General features: G+C 33.3%; 1 long non-coding RNA gene across 2 annotated transcripts; it reads right to left on the minus strand.

The window, feature by feature from the left end:
- Positions 1-1,614: 1,614 nt before the first annotated feature.
- LOC132693319 (uncharacterized) lies at positions 1,615-10,670 on the minus strand. Of its 2 annotated transcripts, XR_009616725.2 has the most exons (4): positions 10,509-10,670; positions 5,104-5,151; positions 3,011-3,197; positions 1,615-1,892 (listed from the first exon to the last, which is right to left on the minus strand). It is a non-coding gene; the product is annotated as an uncharacterized LOC132693319 (long non-coding RNA). The 2 variants fall into 2 exon arrangements; XR_009616724.2 differs by lacking the exon at positions 3,011-3,197.
- Positions 10,671-20,126: the final 9,456 nt, after the last annotated feature.

Below are 20,126 nucleotides of genomic sequence, written 5' to 3' on the forward strand. Positions count from 1 at the left end.
GTCCTGGAATTAGACAAAATGATGAAACTTCAGGTTAGACACATTTCTAGTCTTTCTCTGATCACATAGGTGGCATTATTTTGTCAATACCACTAAACACTGACTAACTTCATTATGCCAGGATGTCCCATAACAGTATACCCCCCTACAAACCCACACAATCCAACCACTTTCTTCTGCTACTAACCTGTCAAAACACTCTAGGTGCCCTAAGGCTCTCATTGGCATAATTCTAATCTTTTCTAAATTGCTTATTGTAAAAAACAAAACAAAGTTAACTGCATACAGACAATTAATCTACATCTTGATAGGAGTGATTAGTTGAAACATACTATCTTTACCAAGATTCAGAATTTAAAACAGGTAAAGTTGTGAGGCACCTGGGTGGCTCAGTTGGTTAAGTGTCTGACTTTTGGTTTCAGCTCAGGTCATGATCTCACAGTTTGTGACTTTAAGCCCCATGTCAGGCTCCATGCACTGACAGCTCCAAGTCTGCTTGGGATTCTCTCTCTCCCTCTCTCTCTGCCCCTCCACTGCTGTCTTTCTCTCTCTCTCTTTCTGTCTCTCTCTCTCTCTCTCTGAATAAATAAATACATAAATTTTTTAAAAATCTGAAAAAGACTCTTTCTCTGTCTCTCCCCTGTTCACATGCTCTCTCTCTCTAAAAAAATAATAAAATTAAATTAAATTAAAAAAAAAAAACAGGTAAAGTTGTGATGGGGGAGTCCATTATTATGCCACAAAATCATAGTAACAGGACTTGCTTATTTATTATACATCTTTTGTTTGTATCATAAATTTGAGATTTTTATGTATTTTCAGTACTAATCTTAACATTTCTATATTTATAGATTCCTTCATTCAGAATTTTGGATGGAAGAGAGTAAAGTCACAAAATTAAAACAACTGAAAGTAATGCAAAAAAAAAAAAAAAAAGAACAAAAAAAGGACTATTGGCTAACCAAATGTGATGATAGAATAAGAGGGAAAAAAAAACCAGAACTAAAGAAGGTAAAAAAAATAAAGGAGAGCCTTTTCACAAATATAAGTTAATTGCCCATTTAATCCTTTTAAAAAAATCTCCTTTGTTTATTTCTATCCCTATTTTCTTTTATCGCTTCTTTCTTCATTTTGGGAATTTTCCTATCTCACTTTTATTCATATTAATGTACAAAACAATTAATGTAAATCCAAAGGCCATGTGGTCCCCCAAAACTTGACTTCTAACTGACCAAAATGTGATAAAATTATCAATAAAACTGAAGGCCTTGATTCACAACTTTTTAAGAGTTTTGATGACTTTTTTGAGTGATTTCCTATTTAAACATTTTATTAAATATCATCAAATTGTCAAACTTGCCATGTTGATTTCTAGATGCCAAGAGATTGACAATTTCTTGAATTGTATTGAAAAACCCCCTTAAAGGGTAGCTGGGTGGCTTAGTTGGTTAAGTGTCTGACTCTTGATCTCAGCTCAGGTCTTGATTTCAGGGTCATGAGTTCAAGCCCTGTGCTGGGCATGAAACCTACTTTAAAAAAAAAAAAAAAAAAAAAAAAAGGAACTAAGAAAGAAAAAAAAAAGAAACAGTAAAACCTCTTTACTCCATTATTGATTTGGTGGTGTAATATCAATAATACTTCAAAACACCATAGAAAATTGTTTACATGACAATTAATCATTTTCCAAGGTAAATTTCCTTTAGTCAGTGAAAACGAGCTTTGGCATTCTAGTCAGGTGGTGCCTTCAGTCTTGTGTTTTGCTACTTCTCTCATTATTTTTCCTTTATTTTTTTTTCCAGAGTCGTTCATCAGGGAAAAGCTTGATCTCACTTCTGATGGTTTTTCTGATATTCATCTCCTTCCTTGTTTTCTTCTTTCCCAAAATCAAGAGCCTGAAACAAGATTTACAAAGTTAGCTTGCTTGAAAAGTTTCCCTGAGTAGACTGTTAAGTACTTCAAAATTTTTCAGAAATTTTGAAGGGTCTTATGACTTTATCTTGTAAAATAAAGAGACAGCCAGCTACAGAGATACTGGCAGAAGACTAGACTCCTGTACACACAACAATCACACTAGAGTCTAAACATCTACACTGGGTCTTCCCCAGTTTTTACAGTGCTTTGTGAAGAGGGGCAAGTGATATCTGCATACACAGTAGGTGTGTTACAGGGGAGGAATTCCAAATTTTAGGAACTCAATTTTTTTTTTTTTATAATGAGCCTGATATTTACCCTGGAAAGAGCCATTATATTTATTATAACTGGACAGTATACAAGCCTGCCCTTTATTCTGAAAGAAGACTTCCTAAGATGTTTTTTATAAAAACATTCTTGAAAAGATAGTTCAGAATAAAGGCAGCCAGTGTCTCTATTTGCAAGACATTCAGAAAAGCAAGAGATCCAGGGGGTACTGTCTCTCAGTATTTGGTAAATACCCACAGGGAGTGATCAAATGCTTCTGGGAAGATACTCATTCTGATTTTTCCTCATTTTTTGATTAGTCTTTATTTTTAACTTTATATCTTCTTTCCAAAATTAAATCTAAATTTTAATACTGATTGGTGACAAATATTTAAAGGGAATTATTTTGTTATACATATAGCCCTTACTCTCAACCTTTCTTCTATTATATAAGAAGGGTAAAAAAAATAAAAATAAAAAGATAATGTAAAGAAATAAAGAGTGTTGCTTTTTTTTTTTAAGAGCAAAGAAATGAAAGCATGGAAAAATCATTGTCCTTATATTTGTATAAGTTGTTAAAAAACAAAATTCAACCGAACAGATTTGAAAATCTAATTGACTTAATGAGGTGATTTGTCAATGGGCAGTATTCCTTCTAGCAAGCAGAGAGGACCTCTGCTGAACTAAACAAAAGAGAGGTTTTTAAAGGTAAAGAGAGGGCAAAAGAAAGAAAGAAAGAAGAAAGAAAGAAAGAAAGAAAGAAAGAAAGAAAGAAAATAAATTGATTGGCAGTGACAGGAAGGAGTCTATCAGTAAATTTCTTAGTACTGACCAGGAAATTCCATGTTGACTGGTTAGTGGTTATGTTCCTGGTTGATGGTTGAAACTGCAGTTACGTTACATATAAGTCTCGGTTTGTGGACGTGGTGCCTTAACTTAAGTAACCCATCACCCCATCATGGGCCGATGGTTTTTCATTTTTCCACAAAGTAAAGATTACATCCTATATTGCCCTCTCCCTAAAATGTGAACATGACATTAAAATGAGCCTTTGGAAACAACTATTATGCTTTAAAAAAATAATATTTAATAAGTTTAAATAATATATACAGTTCTAATTTTAAGATAAAGATTCATATGTCACATGTTGTATATGAATGATAATTTAGGTAAAAATTGCCCAAAATTGTTTGATGTTTTTTATCAAATTTATATGTTGTGCTAGAGAATTTTGGTAGTTACTGCTTTTCTGAGTTAAAAAAAAGACACTATTCTAATTTTATATCATAAAACAGATATTTCATTGTTTTGAAGAACTCTGGCAAACTATGCAACCAATCTGAGATGAAGGCATTTTTAAGACTCATATTGGATATATCACAGAAGAGCCATGGTTTTTGTTTTTTAACCGAAGTATGATTAACATACAGTGTTTTATTAGTTTCAGGTATACAATATAATGATTCAACCATTCTAGACATTTCTCACTGTTCATCAGAAAAGCCATTGTTTTGTAGGTGATGGATGTTTCTCTTATTTTCAGTGACATATCTTAATACTCTCCAAGATGACACAATAATTTCAGGGCAAATGAAATGTCCTTGACCTGTGTCTTTAGTGTTAACTTAAACAAAAATAGAGATGACTATTTTGACTTCCGGTTTTGTCCTCAAAATTAGTAACACAGAATTAAATGTAAAGAAGGAAAACATGGAAAAGAAACTGATATTACAGGCATAAATTTAAAAATAAGAAAGCTAGGATTAGAACTGGGTGTGAGGCCAAACCCACTGCCTCTGAAGGTTTAGGTGCTTAGGATTTTTCCCCTTGGATTCAAGAAAAGGTATGAGTTTTCAACCACAAAAACGTGAGTTTTTTTAAATCCATTACAATAATCTACATTTATTATATAACTCAGTAAATATAACAATATGAAACAAAAAACACATATTTTTTAATTTTAAAGACAACAAAATTAGAAAAAAGAAGCACCATTCAACAAAATTTTGATTTGTTTGATTAAGCACTGAAAACATCTCAACATTAAACCTATTGTAACATTAAAAGGCAAATTGTATTTATGAAAACATGTCCACAAAATTAATGATAAAAGATATAGTTATGATTAAATAAAAACCTACAAAAATATAAAAGTATTCCCCAAGGGAAAGACAAAGGATATGAAATAATTCAAATGAGTAGACATGGACAATATGCATTTGGAAATAGCCAACCTTCCTTATAATAAAAGAAATTCAAATTAATATTAATATACAACTTTTGCCCATCAATTTAATAAATTAGCAAAGTCATTAACCCCAAAATTAAATGAAAAATATTTGATATAAACTCCTGGCCTTGGGGCGCTTGGGTGGCTCAGTTGGTTGAGCATCTGACTCTTGATATTGTCTCAGGTCATGATCCCAAGGTTATGGGATCAAGCCCAGTATAGGACTCCACGCTGAGCATGGAGCCTGTTTAAGATTCTCTCTCTCTGCCCCTCTCCCCACCTTGCTCTCTCTCTCTCTCTCAAATGGATGAATGAATGAATAAATAAATTAAATAAGTAAATAAATAAATAAATAAATAAAATAAAAAACTCCTGGCCAAACAGGCACTTTCCAACATGAATTCTGCTTTTATAAACTGAAAAGTGTTCCTGAAGAGTATTTGGAAATGTGAATCAAAGATCAGAAATGTTTATACTCTTTGATTCAGGAATTTTCAAGTCTTCTTCTAGAAATATATGCTAAAAACATTGCTAGAGAATGTGCAGTAAAATTCACGTACATGTATACATGTCACAACCATATGTATAATAGCAGAAAACAAACTTTGAAAATATAAATGCCCCTTTAAGGGTAGCTAAATAAATTGTAACGTATTAATAAGATGGAATATTGTGGAGTCATTATAGAAGATTACATAGAACATTGTTTTTCCATCTGTGGTCCATAGAGCCTTAAAAGAGTCCTAAGGAAAGAAAAGGAAAATATTCCATCATGTGGGGAACAATTCCAACCAACTATATATATATAGATATATATATAGATATATAGATATATAGATATATAGATATATAGATATATAGATATATAGATGTATATATATCAATAGCTAAAAACATGCTTCACATTTTTTGCCAATGATTAGGTATCTTTGGCATGTGGGTTAATGAATTGTTTATCTTTTTCTTTTCTCTCTTATTGATTTCTTAAAAATTTTGTAAATATAGGGTCACCTGGGTGGCTCAGTCAGTTAAGCATCTGACTCTTGGTTTTGGTTCAGGTCATAACCTCACAACTTCCTGGGTTCGTGCCCTGCATCAGGCTCTGCGCTGGCAGCATGGAACCTGCTTGGGATTCTCTCTCACACTTCCTCTCTGCCCCTCTCCCACTTGTGAAATAAGTGCTGTCTGCCTCTCTCAAAGTAAATAAACTTTAAAAAACAAAATAAAATTTTGTAAATATAGCCACTAAACTCAAATAGCCACTAAACTCAAATCTGCAACTGTCCTACAATAAATGAAGGTTGTGACTCAAACTCTGTATCTCAGCTTACAAGCTGAATACCAGAAACCTGTAAAACTGACTTCAGGGTTTCATTAATCTACTTGCTTATGAGAATTTAAAAAACAAAACACAGAAAATCTTTGGGGGCTATATTTTAAAAAATAAATAGGAGGGGGCACTTTGGAATAAGATAGCCTGGTTCAAGCCAGATACACCATTTTTGTCTTAGCCCAAGTAAGTTGTGTAACTATTGTTATCCCTAGTTCCTCCATCTCTAAAATTGAAATAAAAATAATTACTTCTTTGGGTTGTCATGAAAAAATCTTTATAAGGAGGAAATCTTTAAAAAGTGCTAACACACACTGTATGTTAACTAACTGGAATTTAAATAAAAGATTTATTATTTTTTTTAAAGTGCTAACACAGTGCCTGAACCCTGGCTTATTAAAAGTGCTCAACAAATGTCAGGCTGTATTACTGTTGGAAGGATCTAACTGCATTAGAAGACTGACACTACAATTAACAGTACACAGTAGTGAATGTTCTTCCTTGTCTCCTCAGCAACGTGCTTGGAAAGGAAAGAACCTAAAGACCAGAAACAGGGCATGTGAATTGTTGGAACAGGGAGGCACCCAACTCCTGTGTCCTCAGAAGGCTTGTAGGCAGAGGAAGAGGAAGGCCCCGGAGGCACTTGGGCTAGAACAATCCATAACCATCCTGATCTGAAACAAGAGGAGGTGATGACATCCAGGAAAGAGCTGGGGTGGGTAGGGTGGGCAAAGGTGAAGAACATTACAGAGCTTCATCGCCAGGCCCAGGGAGAGAGTGCCAGCCTTTCAGGCTTCTGCCTTCCTCATCAGAAGAAGAATTTCCAGTTCTCAACATCAAATCCAAATTTCTCTTTGTACTACATAGCCTTCCATGTTGTGCTTGCGGCACAGACAGTTCAACACACCTCCCCACCTTCATCTGTAATTCACTTCCCCTCTTTCCTCACTTCCCCACTTCCTCGGCTCATACACTTCTACTCATCTTCCAAGACTCCTTTCCTACTCTTTTCATGTTGAAGGTAGCACCTCCTTTTTTATGCCTTCAAAGTTCTTGTATTCCTCAACAACTGTAGCATTTTTCAATATATAAACTTTATTAATGTATAGATTTGAGGCACCTGGGTGCTTCAGTCGGTTAGGCATCTGACTCTTGATCTCGAGTCAGGTCATGATCTCACCGTTCCTGAGTTTGAGCCCCATATGGGGCTCTGCGCTGGCAGTTTGAAGCCTGCTTGGGATCTGTCTCTATCTGCCCCTCCTCTGCTTGCATTGTCTCTGTCTCTCTCAAAATAAATAAATACAAATAAACTTAAAAAATATAATAACATTTTAAAAAACGTACAGCTTCGTAGTCCCAACAGAATTATTTTAGAGTTTGAATTCCTGCCTCCACTTGTTATTAGCACTTCCCTCATCTGTAAACTTCCTTCTCACTTCTCAACTTTCCAAATCTTACCCAAATGTTAATAGTAATTTCAAATTCTTGACTAGATCAACCCATTAGATGCCATCTGTCCTTTGGATTTCTATTGTACTTATTGTATCAGCCGTCTAGAGGTTAATTCCTAAAATAATTTCTACTTCTTAAATTTTTATGACTTTCCATGTGCTCTGTGGATCTTTTCCACTATAGTACATCCTTCATTGTTGTAATTTAATCACTGGCCATGTCAACAATCCCCAGCTTGCTATCTCTTCTTCTTCACTTCCCTCAGAGTTCTTTCTCTCGGAAACGCTCCAGCTCCACAGCCTCCTCACAGTCCCTTTCACTGTGTCTACAAAAATTCAGTAATATTACTAGAAACCCCTTCATCTCCTTGACTTCCAAGAAAGACAGAAATTTGAACCTGAATCTTCTCACATAAAAATACCCTCTAACTCCTGCAAGTTGGGGGAGGTGTCCCTTCCCTGTTGCCACCTGTATCTGGAGGTCCACAAGAGGAGGAGGAATGGTCATTCCACCACCACTTCCATTTCCTGAGGACTTTCTGCAGGGACTGTATTCTAGGGGCCTTGTTACCTGGAAGTCCTGTTAGTCTCCAGTTGGACCTCTTCTTCATCTCACTGCTGCCATCTACTGTCCATCAGAGTCCCTAATGCTATCCTTGTGCAGAGGGTTCTTTCCATCTTTAAACCTGTCATGATCCTGGGTGGCCTATATTAGTGCCCACACAAATAGTCCAATCAAACTCCTGACCTCTTTAAAACACTTTACCTAAAAATAGGTCTGACAGAGAAAGACGAATACCATATGATTTTACCTATATGTGGAATCTAAGAAACAAAACAAATAAACAAAAACCAAACAGACTCTTAACAGAGAACAAACTGGTGGTTGCCAGAGGGGAGGGAAGTAGAGAGATGGACGAAATAGATGAAGGGGATTAAGAAGCACAAACTTTTAGTTATAAGATGAAGTGATGGAGATGAAAAGTACAGCATAGGAAATATGGTCAATAATATCATAATAAGGTTGTATGATGGCAGATGGCGACTATGCTTATGGGGGTGAGCACTGAGTAAGGTGTAGATGTGTCAAAACACGATGTTGTACACCTGAAACTGCTATCACATTATATGTCAACTATATTTCAATCATAAATGATAAAAAATGACTTTACCTCACTTCACTCATTATCTTCTTATTGTCATTAACAACAGCTTCTTTATCTTTAAAATTTTTCAATTCTAAAATTGCCCTCTCTAGTCTAATATTCACTGTTAGGCACTTCAGTACTTCCATAGCAGTGACAAACAATCTTACTAGCTATTAAAGTCTAGCTAATCAAGAAGCATTAATACCGATAAAGGTGTACTTGCTAAAAGGACATTGCATATTTGACAGTCTGCAGACTTCCCCAGAAGTACTGTGAAGCTTGTTGTTAGCAACACTGTGACATTTTTTATTCAGATAGTTCCTCTTATTCTCAGACTATGCTCTGGTGGTTTAAGTCAGTTCATCTTACATGCATGTTAGGCATTCTGTTCTTGCTAGGATTTTACTTCCTCTATCTCCTATGTAAAGATACAATAACTTATATACATTAAATGCTCTTGTTGAGTGGTATATTAGCAAGAGCACAGGCTCTCACGTTGGAAGAAGCAAGCCATCATTACCTGTTAGTTGATGCATGACCTTGTATGGAAATTAATTTACTTAACTTATGGAGGCTTGGTTTCCTCATCCATAAAAGAGAAAATAATTCTTGCCTTCCCAACAGTGCATGATTCTTGTGAGGAGCGACCAGAATAATAAATGTAAGAAGGCTTTAAAACATTGTTAAGAACCATAGAAATTAATAAATGAATATATTCCATTTTACTGATGGATGGCTTACTAATCTGTTTGGGAAATTATGGTTCTGCTAGGTGACAATGTCTGTTAAATACATTATATATCCCCATAAAAACATTGTTAGACAAGGACATACAATGATTAGACCCAGGAAGGCATATCAATTATGAAAACTATGTTCCGTCAAGTCAAAGGAAGGTATATTTCTGATAGGCAAAACTCCCTTTACACATCAGATTTCCCAGTCTTTTAGAAAGAACTCACTAGGTAGCATTTAGTTAAATGTTAGCTTAATTTTCCCATATGTCTTGAGTAAGTAAAAGTGTCATTAGTGGCAAAATGAATGAATTTCGGTTGGAGGTATCCAGAAGGTGATAGAATTGGTATTACATAGACAAACTGTTGCTAATAGAACATCCTACCTACACAAAGAATCTAGGGTGAGGTGAGAAAATTCTTTATTCTAGACATTGTTATGAAGGTAAAAATCTCATGGAAATACGATTCAGAATTATTTAGCATCTGTTTTTGCTATATATGTTACATGTCTTTACATGATGTTAGGTACTTTTTAATTTTTTTATATGCAAAATTTCATCATTGGTAAGTTTAAAGGACATTTTCAAATCTCCTAGTTCCTTGCTGGTCAAAGTGTATCCCATGGATCACCAGCAATAACACTACCAGAAAATTTGTTAAGAATACAGGATCTCAGGATCCATTTCAGATCTACTGAGCATGAATTTGAAATTTAACAAGATACCCTAGTGATTCATAAGTACATTAAAAGTTGAGAAGCACCTTCTAATTCACTGTGTTCTGTGAAAATATACAATAGTACAGCACTTCATTAATAAAAATTCTAAGCTCTCTTCTCTATTCCCTTTTCATGTCCCATCCCAAAAGTTCTTTAGTTGTGGTCACTATTAGAAGTTTTGTCTTTACCTTTCCATACATTTTCTATGACATATAAACATAAAGATGTCATTCATAAATTCACAAAGTTTACAAATCTATGAAGTAAGAGGATAATTTGGGCACAAAATAGTTGAGGCTTTTATAAAATCATATTCTAATAATGATAATTTTAAATGAGCACTTTGTTTCAGGTACTGCAGGTATGTAATCTCATTTTTTTCTCACGTAGGAAGTGGATGTTATTAAACAGATGAGAACATTGAGGCACAATGATTGACCCAAGATAGTAGCAGATTAATGAGTGCCAGGATTTAAATTGACAGTGTGACCCCAGGGCCTTGTTTGCAACCACTGCATTAAAGCACTTTACTCCAGTTGTGTGTTTTATTTCAGAACATACTAAAGAATTAAAAAGGAGATTTTTTCTAGATACGAACACAAAAGTAAACATAGATTCCATATTTCCAGTAATGTCATACATTCATAATAGACAACAACTCCCTGAGAAGGACTCTTATTTTACTTCTGAATTCCAAGATTCTAGTCATACAATACCTGAGAGTAGTTACCAAGCATCCATTGTGAATCTTCTGTTAGGTTCCAAATGACGTGTGGGTTTCCAGAGAAAAAAAAAAAGTATCTTTCACATTTCTCGGTAGATTTCCTTCTGGAAGGTTAGCTGTTAGTCACATAATTAAAGGACGCTTTCCTAGAAGAGTCACCAGTCATAAAACCAAACATTCCTGAAAGAATTATGACAAACTAATTTTGAAACTTTATGTTCTGAATTATTGATAGTCTCATACAAAGTGAGTCCTTCAAAGAAGGTGTGAGTCTGGACCACAACCTGCTGCAACAATATACAAAGCCTTGCATAGTAAAGTTTACCATTTAACTTTAATTTTTCAAAATCTGTGTCATTTAATGGCTACTGACATTTCTCTTCATTTTTATGCTAATTAGTGTTTCTAATAAGTATGAATTCAAGAAGGAAATAATTTTTCCATTATCAAAAAACTAGAAAACAAGAAAGCTTTCTATTTGGTTGCCCCTCATCTACCGCCTTCCATTTTCTTTTGTTTAGGGATTCTGTTGGAATTTCAAAACCAGTTGTGTGATATCGTTAGAGTGGTCATGCCACGGTGTGCCTAAAATAGTCCTAGTTTGTGTCTCTTTTTCTATTATAATTACTGAGAGCATAACTTTTCATTATTATGAATGTTCCTTGTTGAATGATCAATTATATGTTCACCGTCCATGTGACTCTATTGCAATAGAAAATTGATAACCAGGTAATAATCTCATTTCTTTACTCATGGGGCAAAGGCTTATCTGACTATAAATGACCTAAATATGTGTTTCAAATTTGAGCTTTGTTTTAATGGTTGGAACTGAACAAAATTAACTGGTAAAGCAAATGAAAAACATCAATATAAAGCAAATGAACTTAGGCTAAAATTTTGTAGGACTTGGCATTGCACAAATGTACAAAACATGAAACCATCTTTTCTCAAGTTATAGGAAACAGTTACATTTTACAATGATAAGAATGATTTATTAAAAATTACAACCAGGGCACCGAGGAGGGGTGGCTCAGTCAATTGAGTGTCCAACTCTTGATTTTGGCTCAGGTCATGATCTCAGGGTCATGAGATCAAGCTCAGTGTTGGGCTCTGCACTGAGCATGGAACTTGCTTGGGATTCTCTTCTGCCCCTCTCTCTGCCCCTCTGCAACTCATGTTCTCTCTCTCTCAAAATAAATACACATTTAAAAAATAAAAAATAAAAACTACAACCTAGTAACTTTCTTCAATACCTAATTCAGACAAAGTGGAAATTAATCCTTATCTATAGAGGATTATAGACAGAAAAATTGGGATTTTGAGTTTGTGAGAAATCTCATGATAGATACACAAGTTCACTAAGAGATGGCTTGTTTAATGATGCAGATTAGACACTTCTAAAAGCTTGATTGTCTCCTTTTGATGACAAGTCTTATTATTATCAAACATTTCTAAAAAGTATGTTCCCAGTCTCAACTGTTCATAGGTACTCTGGAGATCCTGTTCAAATCTCTATTTTTGGACTATCAAAAATATTAAAATTATTTGCTTTTTGTGTGTTGAGTACCCACCATAGTACTAGGCCTGGGATTTTGTCCTCCTCAACACTTAAAAAAAATTTTTTTTTAAATTATTTTGAGAAAGAGAGAGAGAGAGAGAACAAGCAGGGGCAGGGGAGGGGCAGAGAGAGAGGGAAAGGGAGGATCTCAGTCAGGCTCCATGATCTCAGAACACAGCCCAAGGTGGGGCTTTATCTCACAAACCATGAGATCATGAGCTGAGCCAAAATTAAGAGTTGGACGCTTAACCAACAGAGCCACCTAGGAGTCCCTTATCTTGCTCAACTTTTATATCCACAGTACCTTGTCCAGTTCCTTCATCTCTGTTAATAAATAAGTGAACAAAAAATAAATAAACAAATGAAGATACAGTAGTTTTTTATAAATTACAGTAGATTTTTATATAGTGTAATTCTAAGGGGCAAAATAAGTCAATCATTCTGGATATGCTATCTAGAAAAGACAAAAATAAGGCACTATAATGCAGTTAAAGATGCTTGCATGAATCGGAGTAGAGGCATAGCCCATTTTATTGCATTTCACCTTACTGTATGTTGAAGATATTGCATTTTTTTTTTTACATATTGAAGGTGTGTGGCACCTCTGACTTGAGCAAGTCTATCAGCGCCATTTTTCAAACAGCATTTGCTCACTTCATGTCTCTGTGTCACATTTTGGTAATTCTTGCAATATGTCAAACTTTTTCATTATTATTATATTTAATTGCTGCAATTTAGAGATAAAGCTTAAACAGATGAAGAGTTGCTTCTTATGGATGAGCAAAGAAAGTGGTTTCTTGAGACGGGATCTGCTCATGGGGAAGATACTATGACGATTGTTGAAATGAAAACAAAGGATTTAGAATATTAATAAACTTAGCTGGTGAAACAGCAGCAGGGTTTGAGAATATTGATTCCAATTTTGAAAGAAGTTCTACTGTGGATAAAATGCTATCAAACAGCACTACACACTACAGAAAACTCACGTATGAAAGCAAGAGTCAATCGAAGTGGCAAATGTCATTGTTTTCTTATTTTGAGAAACTGCTACAGCCACTCGAACCTTTGGCAATCACCACCTTAATACGTCAGCAACCATCACTATCCAGGCAAGACCCTCCCCCAGTGAAGGGATGATGATTCACTGAAAGGTCAGGTGATGGTTAGTATTTTTTAGCAGTTAAGTATTTTTTTTTTAAATTAAGGTATGTACATTGGTTTTTAGACATAATCCTATTACACACTTAAAAGACCACAACTTCTATATATACTGTAAAATCAAAAATTCATTTGATTCACTTTTTTACAATACTCAGTTAATTGGGGTGGTTTGGAATCCAACCTATAATATCTCCAAGGTATGCCTGTGAATAGAAAACACTAGTAAGCTGTTAAAATTGATATGATGTAGTCAGCAAGAAAGATACTATGTAGAGAGGTTCAATATGGAAAACCAATCTCTCTGATTCCAATTGTAGAAAGCCTGACCCACTCTGGAATTTCTTTTTAATACAGAATAATGTTCCTGTCACATGATTGTGAATAAGATGTAAATATCATTATAGTATTTAAAAAATTTTTGAATATATGGTACGTTTTTTCCTTATAAAAATGCAGTTACAATTAACAGTATTTTTAAAAAACCTTCTCTATGTATGGAAATTTTCTTCAACATATAATATTTCTTTCTAAAATGTGTGATGCAAGTTCATTCTAGGAGTAAAATTGGGGATTGGAGAGTGGGACTTTGTTTTGTTTTTTTTTAGTTTTATTTATTTACTTTAAAAGATGGAAAATCAGAGGTATGATTTATTTTTTGCAACATTTAAAAATTTAATTCTTCAATAATTATTACTTTTAGTTAAACAATCTAGTAACTAAATTAATGTATGATATCACAACTAGAACTTCCAAAGCAAAGCAAATAAAAAATGATGTGATGAAGTTAACATGCCACCAAAATTTATAGGATAATTACATTTCCTTTTTGGAAAAAAAAAATCAGAGCATATACAATGTAAGTTACCCCACAAAGTGAATAATTAAAATAACTAATGTATGACAAATTGAGTTTTAAAAGGTGAAGTAAATCATGAATTCTTACCATGACCTAGCATGTTAACAAAAGTTGAAAAATTTTGAAGACTCTAATTCATCCCGAGAATTTTCTTTATAGGCATTGGATTTTTCAAAAGATAAAAAGAGAATTTTACTTACATATTAGTCTTTCCAATTATTCACTTAACAGACAATCATGTTCCTATAATAACCATAAAGTTGGATATGTTTGTATTTTAATTTTGAGTAATGATATTCCATTTCCTCTATATTCTGTTATCAGAGCATGAATCACTCCTTTGTTGGAAGCTCTCCACAGAATTTCTTGGGAGAGAAATTGAACTGAAAATGAATTTCCTATTTGAGAGAATTCTTAGAATTTAAATAACCTATTGGTTGAACTGAAACCACAAAATTAGCATTTTACTAATCACTTGGTTTAAATAGCTGTGGAGCAAAGACATCTGCCATCACCTTGATCATCAACCCAGGTTGCTTCTTCTTCCCAGGCTTGAGTTCAAGGTATTGTGTTTACATATCACAAACTTACTATGATTTCACACTGTCTAATCTTTCTTTCTTTCATTTTCATTAAGATGCATTTGTAACTTTTCTATGTGTTTGCAAATATTGATACCTTCTTATGATTTAATGGTAGTTTAGAATGCATTTGCAAATTTTGACACCATTGATCTCAGAGATTTTGGTGAAAACTTACTATAGTTTTATAAAGATCAAATCATTTTTTTAAGACTTGGTAACTAAAATCTTGTATATTGAAAAAGTAGATACATAATTTCAATAGACACTTTTGATGATGCAGTTTGAATTATTTTGTCCAATAGCAAAGTTGCTATGCAAAATAATTTCTGATCTTTTTAATTACTATAACATTTCTGGTAGAATGTTTCACGACCATTTTTATTTCATGTCACGTGGCTAATAAAACTAATTATATAAAGAGTACATCAATGTTAGACACATAAATGACTACTTTTGTAAAGATGTTTAAATTTGGCTATTTGGAAGGATACAAATGGGTAAAGATAGTAAACTCATTTTGGGCTTATAAATATGCCTTCTTTACTAATGTGTTTAGATTCAACAGTTTGTTTTTAGATTCAACTGAAGCAGTATATATAAAAATGTCAGTATTAGTTTGTTGACTAAGGCATAACATGTATAACATGATTTTTAAAAATAATTTCCCCAGAAACCATTTTTCTACTACATATAAATGTCAGTAGTTACAGATTCTTGCAGTTTGATGGAACTCTGGAAATCAAACATAACAAGACATCTGAATCTTATGAATCTGTCCAATCATCTTCATACAGTCATGTCATGGATAGATCAGTGTAGTCAAACATGAAGTGATAGCTAGATTTTTTTTAATAACTGATGGAGATTAATAATTTCTACAAATGCACTGATACCATTTTTCACAAAGATTCCAAAAGAACAGAATGCTCTAAAATAGACTTAAAGGAGAGATTTTCAAAAAAATTCAGATAAAATAAATTAGTTTATTACTCATTTAGCAAATCTGATGATCTAAGAGGAAAAGTTTGGGTTTTTTAAAAATTGTATGTAAATATTGATAATCCTTTATTCCTCAGACAAAACCATACACCATACCCAAAAATCAAATTTTTTCTTTTAGAATGTTAGTGGATGAAAATATTGGTCAGAAACTGATATTTCTTAAAATAAGCACAGAGCAAGATAACTAGAATCATAAACTAAATTTATGTTAAATAGCAAAATTAAAAATAATGTTAATTAAAATACCACTCCTCAAATGGACCTATTTTATCATAAATTTTCCTTTTTTGGAAAATCAAGGATTTCTTTTTCATGAAACAAATTTTATTATAAGACCTAACTCGTTTTTATTTTGTTCTCTTACCTAGGCCTTGACCACCATGAAGCTCCTCATCCTTACCTGTCTTGTGGCTATTGCTCTTGCCAGACCTGTGAGTACAGTAGAGAATTTAGAAAGTTGCAGATTCTTGTCAGAAATGATCTTATATCTTATCAAACATGAAATATGGAGAATAATAATCTTAAAGCATGGGATGATCTCTAATTAGTAAAGTCTTGATATTAAAACTATGGTAATATTTCACAAGTCTTAAGTCCAAATCTAATGTTTGACTTGAAATATAAGCACTACTAAATAAAAAAAATTTAATAAAAAGTAAAAACAAAAACAAAAAAATTAGTTATTGTACAACATAATAAATAGCATCAAATAATGTAATTAGGTTCTTTCCCTTGGTCCATTATAGAATTAGCTTATTTGTAGACATATAATAGGTGCTGTATTTCCTTATCAAATATAACATAAAGTCACATAGTCCAGTGTATTTTGCTTTTGGAAATGAAGTCAACCTTCATTTGAGATAGCTGTGGCAACAAATTTTTGCCCAAGGTATAGAAAAACAAGGCTGATTCTTCTGATTCAGAAATCAAGTTACTGTGGTCACTGTCGACCGTGAAACTAGATAATGTAAATTATTTTTCTTCTCAAAAGTAAAAAGAAATGCTATTCTGTTAGTTACGTGAGGCAAAATGTTATTTGGTTTTCTTTCTAATGAAGGAGGGAGGAATAAACAAGGATGACCTGGAGGGAAACTCACCAAGTAATGATTTGAGATATTTGGACATCACAACCATCAAATAAATATGGAAGCAAAAGTTTCTGAAGTGCTGGCACATTATTCTATTGATGAGACTCTTATTCTCTAAATCCTTATAAGGATAATGAGTAATCACCAGTAACTCAACTTCTTAACCAAGAGAATTTTGTTTATGCTACACTCTAAGCACCAACAGAAAGAAATCTCTGACTTTGAGTTACAAAAAAAGATCCAAGTCCCCAGGAATGTGTCATGGGAGTAGTTCTTATCTTGTCTTTACAAATGAAATGAATACAAGTTCCTCAGAAAACAGATTCTACATCTCTATTCCCAAGAAAACATCAGAAATGTTTATGCTATCATTTAATCAAACTTAGCCTTGTCTCCAGAGTCAAGGTTCAGATTGAGAAAATCTTTTGTGTAATTAAATTGATGATAAAAATAAAATCCAGACAAACAACATTTAATTAGGAAAGCATACATTTTACTCCACAAATTTGTAATGCTTTAAAATCACCTTTAGAACGATCATGTAATAGTAGTTTAGAAAACCAAATAACTTATTTATCATTCTGGATTAATTTAAACTAAGAATTTTTTTTAGTCTTTTTACATACTTTTCCCAATTTTCTGTCATATTCCAAAGAGAGAACATAATTAACCTATTTTGTTTTGATATTTGTTAATTAAATAGTTATAGTTACTTTTTCCCCCCATTTTGCTACCAGGGAAACGTGGTTTCAGATAAATTTAGCTATTAAAATAAAAGCCTTGCTTAAGTAGTAATGTTTAAATTCATAGTACATATTTATTGTGAAATTATTATTATTGTATTTTGATTACTTTTTCTTTTGTTTTGTTTACAATTCACTATTGTTTTTCACAGAAACATCCTCATAGACAGCCAGAACTCGTTCGAGTGAGTATTCTATTCTGTATTCCAAGAACTCCCTCTAATTATATAATGTAAGTGATGATGTCTTGATAACACACAGACTCTAGACCTGTTCTCTTCTCTATAAAACAGTTTCACATTCACTGTGATATAATAAACTCAGTTGAAGTGCTGAGAAATTTTTATTTGTTTTCACAAACTTTCTTAGAGAGGAGGGCACATGAACTTACATAAATATTTATGGTTAATAAAAATCTTAATATTCAAGAGAAATAATTAAACGGAATATGTTAACATGATCTATTTTAATGTATTCCTGCTTCTTTCTCTTCTACTTGAACTCCAACATGTGATTTATAATTTGGTCTCATTTACACACTGGATCTTCAATTAGGTACTTGTACCTCACGTTTTTGCAAGAGTCATTACACCTCCACTCTGCCCACTAATTGAACTAATAATACCTTTTAATTTATTTTTTTATTCTTTGCAGAATGAACCAGAGAGCAGAGAGGTAAGGCTCTTTCTCTACCCCCAGCTCCCAACTTTTTCTGTTAGCTATGATGAATGATGAATGTCTTCCCTGCTCCACTTTTCATTTGCCTTCAAATGTATCCAAGTACTCAGCTACTTGGATTACTCTCTCAAATCTCTGTTTCGACTAAATCCTTATTCAATTCTTCCTTTGACATTTTGTTAAGCACAGACTTACTAAGTCTCTAAGCCTAGTAAAAAGAAACAACCAAATAGGGTGTCTCCTTTAGTTTTAAAAATTAGATTATAAAATTAAAACTAATTATCTTTTCTTCTACCTAAGAAATATGCTGGCTTACCTAATTAAAATTGAGAACTTGTGCTCAAATGGACAAACATGCTCCTTTTTTTGGTATGTTTTTCATTTTTTTTGATCATTCACACTTTAATTCTATAGGAGCTTCTCAAAGAAAGACAGGCTCTCAGGTTTGCTCTCGTAAGTGTTATCCATTTATTTTTCTTAAAAGACAAACACATTTTTCTGGGAAATGTATTTTAATTTTAGTTTATAAATGTTTTTTTCACTTAGCTTGACCAAATATTTCCTTCATTCAGTCACCCAGGCACCCACAAAGAATATTAAAGCCAGATGTTCAAATATTAAAAAGCTACATTAAATTTTAATTTGTGCCTATGCATTTGCCTCTTTGTAAAACACTTATGCTTTCCTTTGCATAACCTAGGTAGAATATACAATTTCCATACGTATTATGGATGGAACATTCTGTCTCTAAACAATACTCCTTTATGTATTGTATTTTCTATAATTTAGTGACTTAATTGTCAAATAAAACACAAATAGAAATTTGACTTCATGACCACTATGTAAAAAGTTGATAGGCAACCCAACTTTGCCTGAATGGTTTTTAACATGACTTTTCTTCTTTCTCTCTTCCTCCATCCCTCCTTCCCTCCCTCCCTTCCTTCCTTCTTTTCTTTTGTAGCTTACACCAAGAGAATTAAGACAGGTAAGGAGATCTCCACAAGATACACCATAAAGTTAACAAACGGATGCAAGTGTTGTGCTGTCCACTTCTTTATTGCCTCTTATGGAAATAGACACTAGGTTTATTGAACCAGACAGGTGAGATCAAGAGAATTCAGAACTATGACTGAAATAAGATAAAAGATAACAACAAAATATACTGGGACAACTTTTTTTTTTAATTTTTATTTATTTATTTTGAGAGGAGAGAGAGAGAGAGGGAAAGCGCACCCATGAGTGCAAATAGGGGCAAGGGGGAGAGAGAGAGGGAGAGAGAAAATCCCAAGCAGACCCCACACTGTCAGCACAGAGCCCGAGGCAGGGCTTGATCTCACCAAATGCAAGATCGTGACCTGAGCTGAAATCAAGAGGTGACTCATTTTTTACTATTTTAAGTGCATATTGCCATACAGCTTAAGCAAAGAAAGCTTAGCAAAAATAAACTGATGTTAAAAATGACATATCAAGAAATATTAGTGCATTCATGAGAAACATATTTATTTTTTAATTTGCAGCAGCACAATGCAAGGTACACTTTCTTACAGATGTTCACTCACTTACATCCCTATTCACTAATGTTGTTTCTCTTTTCTTTTCTATCCCTAAGGAACACCTCAGTGAACTGAGCAGGGTAAGGAACACCAATGGTATTTAAATTATTTTAAAAGTTTGTCCTTTCAAAAATATATTTTACATGCTACCCTTTATTGATTTCAGCAAAGAGAACTTCTGAGAGAAACACAGAATGATGAACCCAAGGTACCAAAATTTTTCTTTAAATAGTGTGGCCAAAAAAAAAAAATGTATTCTTGCAGTGGGAAAATTATTTAAGTTTAGAAAAAAGAAGTTTTTCTATGGCATTTATAGTTTCTTAGAACTTTTCAGACATTCAAAATGTGACTTCTGCTGAGAATTCTAAAGAATACTGATTTTATTGA

This window comes from Panthera onca, chromosome B1 (genome assembly GCF_046562875.1).
Source record: "Panthera onca isolate mPanOnc1 chromosome B1, mPanOnc1 haplotype 2, whole genome shotgun sequence".
NCBI lineage: Eukaryota > Metazoa > Chordata > Mammalia > Carnivora > Felidae > Panthera > Panthera onca.